Raw genomic sequence first — 14585 nt, forward strand, 5'->3', positions numbered from 1 at the left:
CCTTTTAAGAAAATGTGGCAATACTGTACATATTTTACAGACTGTACATGTTCCTCATATTAAAATTTTTCATTGAAAAATATTAGAGTATTTTACTGTTTTTTTGATGGAAAAAGTTTTATTCCATTGCATTATGTCCCATTTTATTAAATTTATCCACTATCATCAATGAATATTTAGAGTTGTTTTATCTCCAGTTTTTTTACTATTAAAAGCCACTTTGGAATATGTAACCTGGCATAAGTGAACCTAATCAGGTATTCCTAGCAACTAAATTTCCAGAAGTGAAATTTCTGAATCAAAAGATCAAATGATATGTAATTCTAATTTTGGTGGAGATTACAAAATTGCCTTTCATGAAATTTTACCAATCCACATTTGCAAAAAGCAATATTTTGTTTTTAGATTACTATATTTTTCCATTTTATTTTATTTTATTTCTTTTCATTGTTCCAAAATTCATTGTTTATGCACCACACCTAGTGTTCCATGCAAAACGTGCCCTCCCTGATGAATATGGATGCCAAGGTTCTCATCAAGATCCTAGCTAATAGGATCCAACAGTACATTAAAAAGATTATCCACCATGACCAGGTGGAATTTATCCCTGGGATGCAAGGGTGGTTCAATAATTGCAAATCAATCAGTGTGATAGAACAAATCAATAAGAGAAGAGAGATGAACCACATGGTCCTCTCAATTGATGCAGATAAAACATCTGACAAGATACCCCATCCATTCCTGATTAAAACACTTCAAAGTATAGGGATAGAGGGAACATTCATCAAGTTAATAAAATCTATCTATGAAAAACCCACAGCCAATATCATCCTCAATGGGAAAAAGCTACAGCCTTCCCTTTGAGATCAGGAACACGACAAAGATGCCCACTCTCACCACTGTTGTTTGACATAGTACTAGAAGTCCTAGCAGCAGCAATCAGACAACAAAAAGAAATAAAAGGTATCCAAATTGGCAATAAAGAAGTCAAACTCTCTCTTCTCAGATGACGTGATACTTTATATGAAAAACCCAAAAGACTCCACCCCCAACCTACTAGAACCCATACAATAATTCAGTAATGTGGCAGGATACAAAATCAATGCACAGAAATCAGTTGCTTTCTTATACACTAACAATGAAAATATAGAAAGGGAAGTTATAGAATTGATTCCATTTACTACAGCATGAAGAACCATAAGATACCTTGGAATAAACCTAACCAAAGAGGTAAAGGATCTGTACTTGAGGAACTACAGAAGACTCACGAAAGAAATTGAAGAAGACACAAAAAGATGGAAGAGCATTCCATGCTCATGGATGGGAAGAATAAACATTGTTAAAATGTCTATACTGCCTAGAGCAATCTATACTTCCAATGCCATCTCAATCAAAATTCCAGTGGCATTTTTCAAAGAGCTGGAATAAACAATCCTAAAATTTGTATGGAACCAGAAGAGATCCTGAATTGCTAAGAAAATGTTAAAAAAGAAAAACAAGACGGGAGGCATCACATTGCCTGATTTCAAGCTTTACTACAAAGCTGTGATCACAGAGCCAGCATGGTACTGGCACAAAAACAGACACATAGACCAGTGGAACAGAGTAGAGAGCCCAGATATGGACCTGCAACTCTGTGGTCAAATTATCTTTGACAAAGCAGGAAAAAATATATATTGGAAAAAAATTATCTTCAATAAACAGTGCAGGGAAAATAGATTACTATTTTTATGGCTATAATTTATTTCTCACTTCTAGCAGCAATTGGATAGAATCTCTGAAACAATGTTAAATGACAATGAATAGTAAATATTCTTTTCATTTTGCTGATTTAATGGGAATACCTCTATTTCTACCCTCCATTGGGCCTATACTGGTTCCTGAGGTGGATTTTTTTTTTTTTTTGGTAGTTCTTAAAAATGATGGTTTTATAAGTATACTTTTAGATTTCCTGAAAATGTAAATATCATTTCTTCTTAAATTACTTTGTTGAATTATCTTAATAGATTTCCTAATATTGGACTATCCTTGCATTCTCGAACTAAACAAAACCATCCCTCTTTCAAAAAAGTGAGTAAATAAAAGATTACAGATAAAACATTTATTCTAGAATAATGAGATTATCTGAATTGTTTATCTTCTGCTCAATCTGTTTCATTAAACTATATTTTATACAGCTTTAGACTTATAAATAGTGTGCTACATTATGCAGTGCATATATATAAATAACATTTTAATTTTTTAAAAAATAATCATTTCCGAGTGGTCTTCTACATTATTTGATAATTTGGGTTCACTTTTGCAACTTTTTGATTATTATAATTACCAGCCTTACTTTTTTTTTTAATTTAATTTAGTTTTATTTTTTCCAGCTTTACTTTTTAAAAAAAATTATAGGTATAATTTCATTGTTAATTTTATGTTCAAACAGTAATGTTCACTTTGTTTACCTGTGTCTTCTATACAAAGCATAGTCATATATCTTACTTTTAATTCAACTGACTTCTGATAGCAAATATTTTTTCCTCAAATGCATTCACTGATACAATAGATCAGTATTGATTCTCTCATACCATATGTTTTTGCTTTCTATATTGACATTTTATTTTATTTTTCTTTTATTTTTTTTAAGATTTTATTTATTTATTTGACTGACAGATCACAAGTAGGCAGAGAGGCAGGCAGAGAGAGAGAGAGGAGGAAGCAGGATCTCCACGGAGCCGAGAGTCTGATGGAGGGCTCGATCCCAGGACCCTGAGATCATGACCTGAGCCAAAGGCTTTAACCCACTGAGCCACCCAGGTGCCCCTATATTGACATTTTAAGTTTTTATTAGTTATGAATTTTTGCTTTGAATGTGGCATGTTTATGTTAGTATTTTTTTGCTCTAATAATTAAATATATGTTATATTTGATACCCCAAATACACTTGTTAAAAAGCTTGTTTCCTAAACAAAAGTGAAAATGAACTTTTGGGACTTCATCAAGACCAAAAGCTTCTGCACAGCAAAGGAAACAGTCAACAAAACAAAGAGGCAACCCACAGAATGGGAGAAGATATTCACAAATGACAGTACAGACAGAAGGTTGATATCCAGGATCTATAAAGAACTTCTTAAACTCAACACACACAAAACAGATAATCATGTCAAAAAATGGGCAGAAGACATGAACAGACACTTCTCCAATGAAGATATACAAATGGCTATCAGACACATGAAAAAATGTTCATCATCACTAGCCATCAGGGAAATTCAAATTAAAACCACATTGAGATACCACCTTACACCAGTTAGAATGGCCAAAATTAGCAAGACAGGAAACAACGTGTGTTAGAGAGGATGTGGAGAAAGGGGAACCCTCTTACACTGTTGGTGGGAATGCAAGTTGGTGCAGCCACTTTGGAAAATAGTGTGCAGATTCCTTAAGAAATTAAAAATAGAGTTTCCCTATGACCCTGCAATTGCACTACTGGGTATTTACCCCAAAGATACAGATGTAGTGAAAAGAAGGGCCATCTGCACCCCAATGTTTATAGCAGCAATGGCTGCTGTCACCAAACTGTGGAAGGAACCAAGATGCCCTTCAACGGACGGATGGATAAGGAAGATGTGGTCCATATACACTGTGGAGTATTATGCCTCCATCAGAAAGGATGAATACCCAACTTTTGTAGCAACATGGACGGGACTGGAAGAGATTATGCTGAGTGAAATAAGTCAAGCAGAGAGAGTCAATTATCATATGGTTTCACTAATTTGTGGAGCATAACAAATAACATGGAGAACATGGGGAGATGGAGTGGAGAAGGGAGTTGAAGGAAATTGGAAGGGGAGATGAACCATGAGAGACTATGGACTCTGAAAAACAATCTGAGAGTTTTGAAGGGGCAGGGGTGGGAGGTTGGGGGAGCCAGGTGGTGGGTATTACAGAGGGCACATATTGCATGGAGCACTGGGTGTGGTACATAAACAATGAATTCTGTTACACTGAAAAGAAATAATTAATTAATTAATCAATTAATTAAAAAAAGAAATTGAAAAAGAAGCTTATTTCTTAATATAAATGTTTATGTTCCTTCTTCCTCCATGTCTTTCAATTTTCTTCACTAATTATTATTGTATTATTCTCTTTAGCGTTTATTTAGTGTTTATATTTTTCTTTTCTTTTCTTTTCTTTTTTTTTTTTTTAAGACTTTATTTTTTTATTTGACAGAGAGAGCAAGAGAGCACAAGGAGGGAGAGCAGCAGAGGGAGAGGGTGAAGCAGGCTCTCTGCTAAGCAGGGAGCCTGATGTGGGGCTTGATTCCAGGACCTGGGATCATGATCTGAGCCAAAGGCAGATGCTTAACCATCTGAGCCACCCAGACGCCCCTAGTGTTTATATTTTTCATAAAATAATATTTTAGATAATTTACTTCATCAGCTATAATATCCTTCAGGAGACATTTTATTCCATTCCAATTTTCTTTCCCATTTCCATTATAAAAGTTAATACAATATTTTCATTCTAAACAAACATTTGTTTTTGCCTGGGATCTAATCCTAAATGTTGCAAACAATTCTCTCTTTCTGTATTTTATTCAAAATTATTTATTATTTTTTTTTATTCTGTGGTAATTTGCAGGAAGAGAAAGAAGGCAAAGCAAAAAAATATATATATAATCAACAGTTTTTTTCTTATTACACTGCTGACAAGGAACTAATTTTGCTAATAATAAAACAAAATAATTTTATGTTACAGTTATTTTCCACCTGTCAAAGTTTTTTAAGAATTGATAGAAAATCATATTTAACTTTGATCAATTTTATTTTAAAAAGTAATTATTGCTTAAAAATCATCTAATTGTACAATCATTAGCATAAAAATTGAAAGATGCTCTGTTGGACTTCTACTGTTGTGACAAATTACTGCCAATGTAGGGGCTTAAAATAACACAAATTTATTATTAAATGAGAAGTCTGACATGGATCTCACCAGGCTAAAATCATGATGTCTGTAAGGCCATATTCTTTTCTGAGGCTCTAGGAGAGAATTTGTTTCCTTGACTTTTATAAATTCTAGTGGCCTCCCTCTTTCTTTGACTATGGTTCCTTCCTCCATCTTTAAAACCAACAATCTTGAGTTGAGTCCTCACAATACCACTTCTGTGATTCTCTTCTATCTCCTTCTTCCATATTTAAGGATTGTTTTGATTATGTGGAACTCACCCACATAACCCAAGATAATCTTCTATTTTAAGATCAGCTGATTAGCAACCTTAATTCCATCTGCATATTAATTCCCCATCCCACCCTAGGTTAGCATATAGCATAATATATTCACAGCCACCAAAGATTTAAATGTGGATGTTATTGGAGGGGCTCACCACAGCTGTTCTCTACCATTCGTCATCATCAGTTTAGTTGTTGATTATATTAACTGACGAATACGAGTACGGTGGCCAGATACAAATGATTTAACTTTTCTAATTTACTTTTCCTTATGAAGCAAGTGAATGTTTGATGAACTCTGCCTTCATTTCTTGATTTTAGTGACTGTGTCTTTTTAAAGCCATTAATTTAAGCATTACATCCAATTTTATATTTGAAAAATTTACCCTTGTCAATATCCTTCCTTTCAAACAAATGCAATGATGAGGCAAATACACAGTTTCTTTAAAGGACTTCACTTGTGGATGAGAGAGAAAAGCAGAAAGTCTTTGGGAAAGAAATAAGAATCTGCTTTAGTCTAATAACCTATGTTTTAAAGCTAAGGAAATGATGGGAAATGTTGGCAAAAATGTTCATCACAGAAAATGATATAGCTCTTAAAAATTGGATTTTTGAGAACTAATAAATGAATGGTGTCTCTAAGTTTTCCTGAAAATGAAAGATATTAATATTTTGCTTAATAATTTAATTATTTTTAGTTTATTTAAAAATGCTTGCAAAATAACATAAAAGAGCTCAAATTAAACCCAGCTAATTACTAAACACAGTTTTCTCTTTGGCATATTGCATATAGGAGATTCATATACATTTTTTTTCTTTAAACTTCTCTGTATTTTCCCATTTCCTACAATGAGATCATAATTAATACATCTACAAAAAGCAGCTTTTTTTAAAGAAGAGGGTTGGGGAAATGTATAATAAAGAAATTGATAGGAAGTTAAATTACTGACATAGCCCCATGGATAATTAACAACACCTAATCCAGAAATAACTAGAGATACTTTTCTTAACATGACATTTTAATCATCTGTCATTATCCAGAACAATACCTTCAGAACAAGGAATCAGACCCCTCACAGCCTTGAGCCACATCCACACAATTTATTTTGTGACACCAAACACAGCAAATCTTGACCTTGTAAGTGCCTCCAGTTCAGTGACCCGTGAAGTTTCTTTCTATTCACCAGTCACTTTATATCTTCATCTTATTCTCTACACAGTTTAGGTCCCATGGTCCACTATTTCTGTCACTTTCCTGCTGGTATACTAACTATCCTTGCCCTTTTGAATTTCCAGTATGCTCCTTTGGCTAAAACCCAATCCCAATCAAGTCAAAGAGAAAAAAACCCACAGCTCCAGGAAGCCTGAATACCAAAAAAAAAAAAAAAAAAAAAAAAAAAAAAAAAAATCACATACCTATTTATGTTAACTCCTACATAATTTCAGGGCCATTGGTTCTAGTTGTAGCTTACAAATCTGTACACCAATGGAATAATATTTCCTTACAAGTTACATCTTTCATTTTTCATGAAAATAATTGGAAATATTATCCACTTTCTTCAAATTTCTAATTATGGCCCTAGTTATTTTCTCACGCTTCATAAATTATGTTACCTCTTACTTTCTGGATAATATAGAAGTCACAATGAAAACAACAACACTTTAAACTGTATCATCCATAGATAGATATATTTACATCCAAACACACAAACATACATATGCGTATGCTATCTTTCAGAATTTTGTTGGAATTCCTTTTCCTCTGGTGCTCACTTTCTAGTTCTCTTCCAGTTTATGAGTTTATATTTCCTTTATTCACTTAGTATAATTATTTTGGGATTTTATAATGAAGACATAAGCATTGGTATCTGTTTACTCTCATTTTGAGCTTTATAGGAAAGGCATCTGAATGATGAAATCATTCACACCCCCATGCTCCATCACCCACCATCAATAATGATGTATATTCTATTACATTGTTTCATCCATCTTTTTGTTCCCCTTTTTGGTTCAGTGTTTTGAAGCAATTTCAGGACATCATACCTCCTCATTATCAAACACTCTAATGTGCATCTAATAATAGATAATTTTTCGTAACCACAATGCATTATCATATTTAACACAATTAACAAAAATACTTGAGTATCATTTAACATAAATTTTCCCAATTGTATTTTCAAATTGGTTGAAAACAGAAACAGTTATTCAAATCAGAATCTAGACAAAGTACACCACTTTTATTTAGTTTTGTATCTCCTATATATCCTTTAATCTAAAATGTTCCTGTCCCCCATTCTCCTTTTTTCACACTGTAGGCTTTAGAAGAAATGAGGCCAGTTCTCCTACAATATCTGGTATTCTGGATTTGACTGATTACTTCCTGAAGGTAGGGAATTTTTTGCTCCTACATTCCCAATATTTTCTTTAAACTGAAAGTATAATGGCCTGTTTAGATTTAGATTCAATTTAGATAGCAAAAGTATGCCACAGGTAAGCCATGGATTCCACATTATTTTAAAGCATAAGGCACATATCTATAGCCATCTCATTTTTGTCTGAAAATGGGCTACCTCTGCTCTGAAGACATCTTAGAAATTTTCCAGGCCCTATACCTAAAATGATAGAGTTCTATTGGCCTGCACAATATGAACAAATTTTTCTTTCAGAAATTTATTTTTAAAATTGGAAAATTGTAGTTTTTTTCAAACAACTTCTTAGGTTGTTCAGCCTGATAAACTTTTTTTTTTTTTTTGGTACTATTTTCATAATAGGAGCAGTAGATTGCACACATACATTGTTTGACCTCATTTTCCTTTGATAAATGAGGTTGATTTTTATCCAGAGGAGTTAGCTATTTCTACCTTTAACCTGCTGGCTGAATTTTCAAGATAGATTTCCAAGTAAAAAATGATTTTTTGTTGTTCAAATGACTTTCTTAAACAAAACTACCTATTTGGGGAGAAAGAGATCTTATTTATGTACTTATTTGTGACAGAAATAATTTTAATCTTAAGTCCTGATAAAACCTCATAATATAGACAACAAAATGGCTTTTCTTAAGTCATTTTTCTTTGTAAGCCTCCTCTAATTCTTAGAAATTGAAGTATTTTACAAAAATAAATGTCTCGGGTAATCAAGACATTCTGTTTCTACTATTAACATCCTCAAAACAAAACAGAAACAGAAAACAAAAACAAAAACAAAAACACTTACCTGCAATCCATAAACTTGGAACTTTCCTTCCCTTTTTCCCCCGCTCTTTGCTCTAGTTTTGAGGTAAACTTAACCTGAGCTCCCAGTCACTAACAACAACAACAACAGCAAAAAGATGATGGAGTGTAAGCACAGCTGCTGAGAAACTTGTATATACATTCTACAAGTTAAGGCTATGCAACCTCACCCTTCCATTCCAAATGCCCTTTTGGAACTGCGTACTCATACAACTGAAGATTTTAGAGTTTTCCACACAAACCTCATCATTACACAGATGGAAAAATGGCCAAGATCAGGTGGGTGGCTCTTCTGAAGGGTTAAATGCTAATTAGAGCCACAACTTGTACTAGAATAAATGTCTCCTAACATCCAATATAGCATTTTCCTAATTACTTACATTCTCTGCTGCTTTCATTCCTACGTGCTTTGTAGTTACTAGAACTAAGATGTAGACGACAGAAGCAAATTGCCTTAAACATAAAAGGCAGTTGGTAGTGTTTAGTGAATTAATTTGTTTCAGCTATTTAGTAGATAAAAAAAAAAAAACTATATTTAAGTATCCTCCAAAAGAGGATGTTCCTTTGAGTGTTCCATGAAAGTGGTTTCATAGCAAATTCATATTCTACTTTTTAATTATAACAGACTTTACTTATTAGGAAATTATTAATGCAACAACTATAACATTTTTATTTTTATAAAGTTATGGTATTCATATTAAGTTGCTTTGTGTGTTTCCTTTTAACTATTAAAATCTGTTTGGAAATTAGTAAATAGAAATATATAGAAGAATAAAAATATTGCCCACAAACTCAAAAACCTAGCCTCAAGCAACACTTAATAGATAATAAATACCTACCTGCTAAAATCCAAATTTTATAACTGTTCTCATAACACTCATTACAATAGTAAATTTCTCCTCAATATAAATTCTCCCTAAACTTATTTTTACTTACTACAAAATATTCAATATATGTAGTGCTTAGAATAAACTTGTTAGTCTGAAATGATTATCTAAATTTCTGTCCACATTCATGGGAATACTGGCGTGAAATGTAAGACAACATAAACATTCCTCAAAAGATTTCCTACAGTGCTTTCCATAAACCAAATGCCAAATTCTACCAATACATGTACTGTAATTTAAAAAAAGTGAGAATTCCCCTAAATATTAGAGAACAATAATATCATTTGGGTCTTGCAAAGTTCATAAATAACAAATGGCAAATCAAGTACTGTTTAATTTATAATTATCAGTGAGAATAAACATCAAAATATACTTTTCCTCATACTTATTTATTGTATAAACGTCTTAAATTAAGAGATTAATTTTAAATATATTTCATATCAATTGCTTTGTCTATTCTCTCATTTTATAATATGGAAAAATTTAAATGGCAAAATCAAGAGCGTACTTCAGTATTTTTATGTGTAATATAAACAAAAGCATTTTACAGAGACAAAGTTGTTGCACAATTCAATTTGAAGCTATCAACATATATAAAGTTAATATAAGATGCTTATATATATTTGCATACCTTGAATAAAAAGAATAATGCATAACTATCAAAATAAATTCATATGCACTGCAGTCTGATACATCTTCAAAGTTCGTTTAATATTTTCTTAAACAGTATATTAAACTCTTGTTCCTTATACCATAGAATACATGTGCATAATAGACGCAACATCTATTTAAATTAATGAAAGACTTTTGATATACTAAATGAGGGATGTGGTGTCAAAAGGCTAAATTGGACAAATGTGTCCACGGAAAAGTAGAAACATTTTTAATCCGTATCTATGAGGCAAGATTGGACTTCAGAGATACAAAGTGAAAGATAATTGCTAGGCTTCCAAGTCAAACTTCAAAGCAGAGCAGGAATCATGAAGGGGCAGAAAACAGAACCATATGAGTCAATTCAGCTGTCAGCAAAGAACAATAAAACAGATGACGTTCTCTGAAAAGCAAATCAGGTGAGGTCTGGTGTGCGTGAGATTTACTGGAGATCAACTCAGGTATAAAAGGGGAAGTAACAGGATTGGGCATCATATGCAGTTTTTGCTGTGGAGCACACCCATGATAGCCTCAGTTGACCCCGAAAGAGCTGCAGATCTGAAACAATTTCTTGTGTTAGACCAAGATACAATAAAATGCCCTTTCTACCCCTGCCTTAATGAATGGGTCCACCGTCTAAAGGGTAGGTAGGTTCTTTGGCATACTGTCTCTCTGCCCCTAAAGGCACTCCTGGAAGTAGCTGACAGCTGAAAGTTCTCAGCCAGGCAGCCTTCTCAGCAGCTCTGAAAACAAGTACTACCTAAAAAATGGCATGTAGACAGCACAGTTCCATTTCATCATAAAGATTCCTCAGTGATATGAGAGAAATGAAATCATATCCAAAAGAGGGGGAAATGGTAGAAAATCCATTGTTTTTGAGACATTGGTTCAAATTCTCTAATTTAATTCCCCAAAATGACCTCTTGGATTACATAGATTTAAATAAGCCTGGGCTAATTTATCAGTTACCTTATTATTTTTTTTTTCCAATTCTTTTACGTGAAGTTATAAAGTTGCTATGGTTATACAACATCCAAAGTTAGTATACACTGTATCAAGAAGTAAAACACAGTTTTGTGTGGATGTCTGCTTACCTATGCAATGTTCACTGTATAATGCTGTACAATGTTCACTTTTGAAACCAGAGGGAAAAAATTATAAATTCCCACAGACATAATGAAATGAAACAGATCTTTAGCAAACTTCTTGGTTGGCAACAGATGATCAAATTGCATTGTGCTTTTATTTCAATTCTCTTGTGTATGTTGGTACAGTAAAAAATTGTTTATATTGGGTAAGTATATTGTGAACACATGATTTTCTTTTCTGTTTTAAATATGGGGTATTTTAGGGGCGCCTGGGTGGCTCAGTGGTTTAAAGCCTCTGCCTTCAGCTCAGGTCATGATCCCAGGGTCCTGGGATCGAGCCCCACATCGGGCTCTCTGCTCAGCAGGAAGCCTGCTTCCTCCTCTCTCTCTGCCTGCCTCTCTGCCTACTTGTGATCTCTCTCTGTCAAATAAATAAATAAAATCTTTAAAAAATAAATAAATAAATAAATATGGGATATTTTAATTAAGGAATTTTTAACTAAGTTTTGACACTCAATAATCAAGTTATATAGTTTCATAAATGTGAGAAAAATCCAGAAATTTAGAATAGCAACAGAATTGACAATTATAAGAAGGAAAAAGATATTTTAGAACCTCAACTCCCCACAAAAACAAGCTCAATTACCAGTGATAGTTTTAGAAACAGTCATTTCTAGAATGTTTTGCAAAAAGAAGACAAATTTAATTACAGAAGTGAGAAGCATGGTTACTTATTTTTATATGTTTAATATTAAAGTTTAGAAAAGATTATTAATAAATAAAAGATCTATTTCAATGATGTAAAGTAGCATTTTTAATTTATTTTATTTATTTGATCTCATTTCAGATTTACCCAAACTATTCTATTCATTGAAAATATTTACTTAAAAATACTTATAAATACATTTTTAATATATGTGTTTCTCATTTCACTACATTTCAAGGGATGGAGCTTAACTCCCTCTACCTATAATGTGAGCTCAAGATAGTGACTTTGTACACAGAATATGAAAACAATGATTCTTTACATTTGATAAACCTATACACCACCACCTTATAGGAATAGAAGTTAACTGCATCAGTAATGTCATGTAAGTGCCTTGTACCTCTGTCCTGGTGTGATGAAATAGGTATATTACTTCTGTGGTATTCTTTCCCCAAACACATGACCTCAATATAATCATGAAAAAATATCAGATAAACCTAAACTGAGTGACATTCTGCAAAATATTTGACTCCCATTCTTCATACCTGTTAAGATCATGAAAGACAAGACAAGGCACAGAAATGATTGCAGATTGGAGGAGACTAAAAAGACATGACAAATAAATGTAATATGGTACCTGGATTGGATACTGGCTACTGGAACAGAATAAACAACACCAGGGGCAAAAGTAATGAACTACGAATGGAATACAAACTTAGTAGTATTATAATGATATATTTTTTTTTAAGTTTGGAAATATGTACCTGCTGGAGGAAGTCATAGATTGGTTATGACCACTAGGTAACCCCTGAGCTGGACCCAGGCAGTCAGAGGTTCCTTACCCCTTCTCCTGTGTTTGGAATGCATGAACTCTGCCAGCCTTTTCCAGAGTGGAAGCCATTTTTAAGGACACAGCCTTGAGAGAGAAATGTTGAGCCCCTCTGGATGATATACCTGACCGAACTCAGGGAAGACCTCTACATAAACTTTAAAGATTCTGTTGGGCTGTGGAGAGGTCTACTCCTTGCTGTAGGCCCAGATAAGCCTCATATGTAAGTTTCTTTCTTTCTTTCTTTCTTTTTCTTTCTTTCTTTTTTTTAAGATTTTATTTATTTATTTGACAGACAGAGATCATAAGTAGGCAGAGAGGCAGGCAGAGAGAGAGGGGGAAGCAGGATCCCTGCTGAGCAGAGAGCCCAATGTGGGGCTGGCGTCCCAGGACCTGGGATCATGACCTGAGCTGAAGGCAGAGGCTTAACCCACTGAGCCACCCAGGCGCCCCTGTAAGTTTCTTTGTTATTAATTCAACCACCTGCCTACTGGGAATGGCCTGTTTCTTTCCATGGTCTCTCCTTGACCTTTATATTTAGGGACCCATTTACAAACCAACATATCATGTTAGGTACTTATTATCATTTGCTGGGTGGGGGTGGGGTAAAGATCATCCAGGAGCTTTCTGTGCTATTTTTTGCTACACTTCTATAAATCTAAAATCATTTGAAAATAAGAGTATAAAAATGTATACATTTTACAACATGTTTCCAATGAATTTTACAACTCATTTTTAAAGCTAACGTGGGAATACTCAAATTCAAAGATATGGCCTATGATAAAACACCCTTAGGTCTTGTGCCTTGGCACTATTCCTCCTTTTAGGATTTAAATAAATGAAACCTGCCCCTCCCCCCATTCTCTCTCTCTTTTTCTCACTCTTTCTCTCTCTCTCTCTCACACACACACACACACATTTACCTTGAGATCTATGATGTTCCTGTTTCATCTAAAAAATTATATCTATAGTAATAATTGGACATTTTTGTAGAAAATAAGAATTTTGAAGTAAGTTTTGATGACTTTCAATTTAAAATAGTTTTCATAAGAAGATAAATTTCCTTCTATATTCATATTCATTTTTCCTTCCAAAGTTTTATCTAGGGACAAGGCTCTTCAACTAAAGCATACATTTGCCAGCTTCTGATTCAGGTAGACATGGCCAAAGCATAGACAATGGCCATTTCATTACTCTTAAGGAAGGAGACAAGCCTGAAGGTTCTGGACTTTTTCTTTCATTCAGTGGAAGGAATGATTAGATTATGACTGGGCTAAAGAAGCCACCCTAGACTATGAGAACTCTGCCAGGTGTGGATGGTATGACAACTGATGGAAGGGAATTGCATTCCTAGATGACTGCCTTCCTTTCCACCCTTATGTGGAAAAATGAATTACTATTTTTGTCACTGTACTTTGTATTGTTTCTTTACATAAATCTGACATTATCCTTCTTAACAGTGTCATTTACTGACTAACATAGAAAGCTGAAACAAGTATGTTTTCCACAAATTAAAAGGTACTGAGTTGTATAAGTCAGTGCTATATTGAAACATATGTTTATACATTTATTTAAATGTCTACACACTACCATCAAACTGGTTGCAATTATTTTTCTAGTGAAAGATCCTGCTTAAATTAAAATCTTTCTTTTTATAGGGCATAGTATTGGAGTGAAAAGATAGAGGGAGACTTCAGTATACTTGGATAATTTAACACTCTTTTTTGTAATATGGAGTATGAAAATATGATTGTGTATTTTTACTGTAATGAGATGTCTTAAAATATTTGTCCTTAATTTTTTAAAAATATGTGTATTTGTTTTAATAATTTAAACTTCACAGAAATATGAAGCACAGTGTTATATTCATTTAATTATGTCCAGGAGATAAATTAGATTTAGGTATAGATAATCCCAGACATGTCAGAAGGATAATATTAAATAGACTTAATTAGCATTAATTTTTTTTTTCTAAAGTGGG

Source organism: Martes martes, assembly GCF_963455335.1.
Source record: "Martes martes genome assembly, chromosome: 2".
NCBI lineage: Eukaryota > Metazoa > Chordata > Mammalia > Carnivora > Mustelidae > Martes > Martes martes.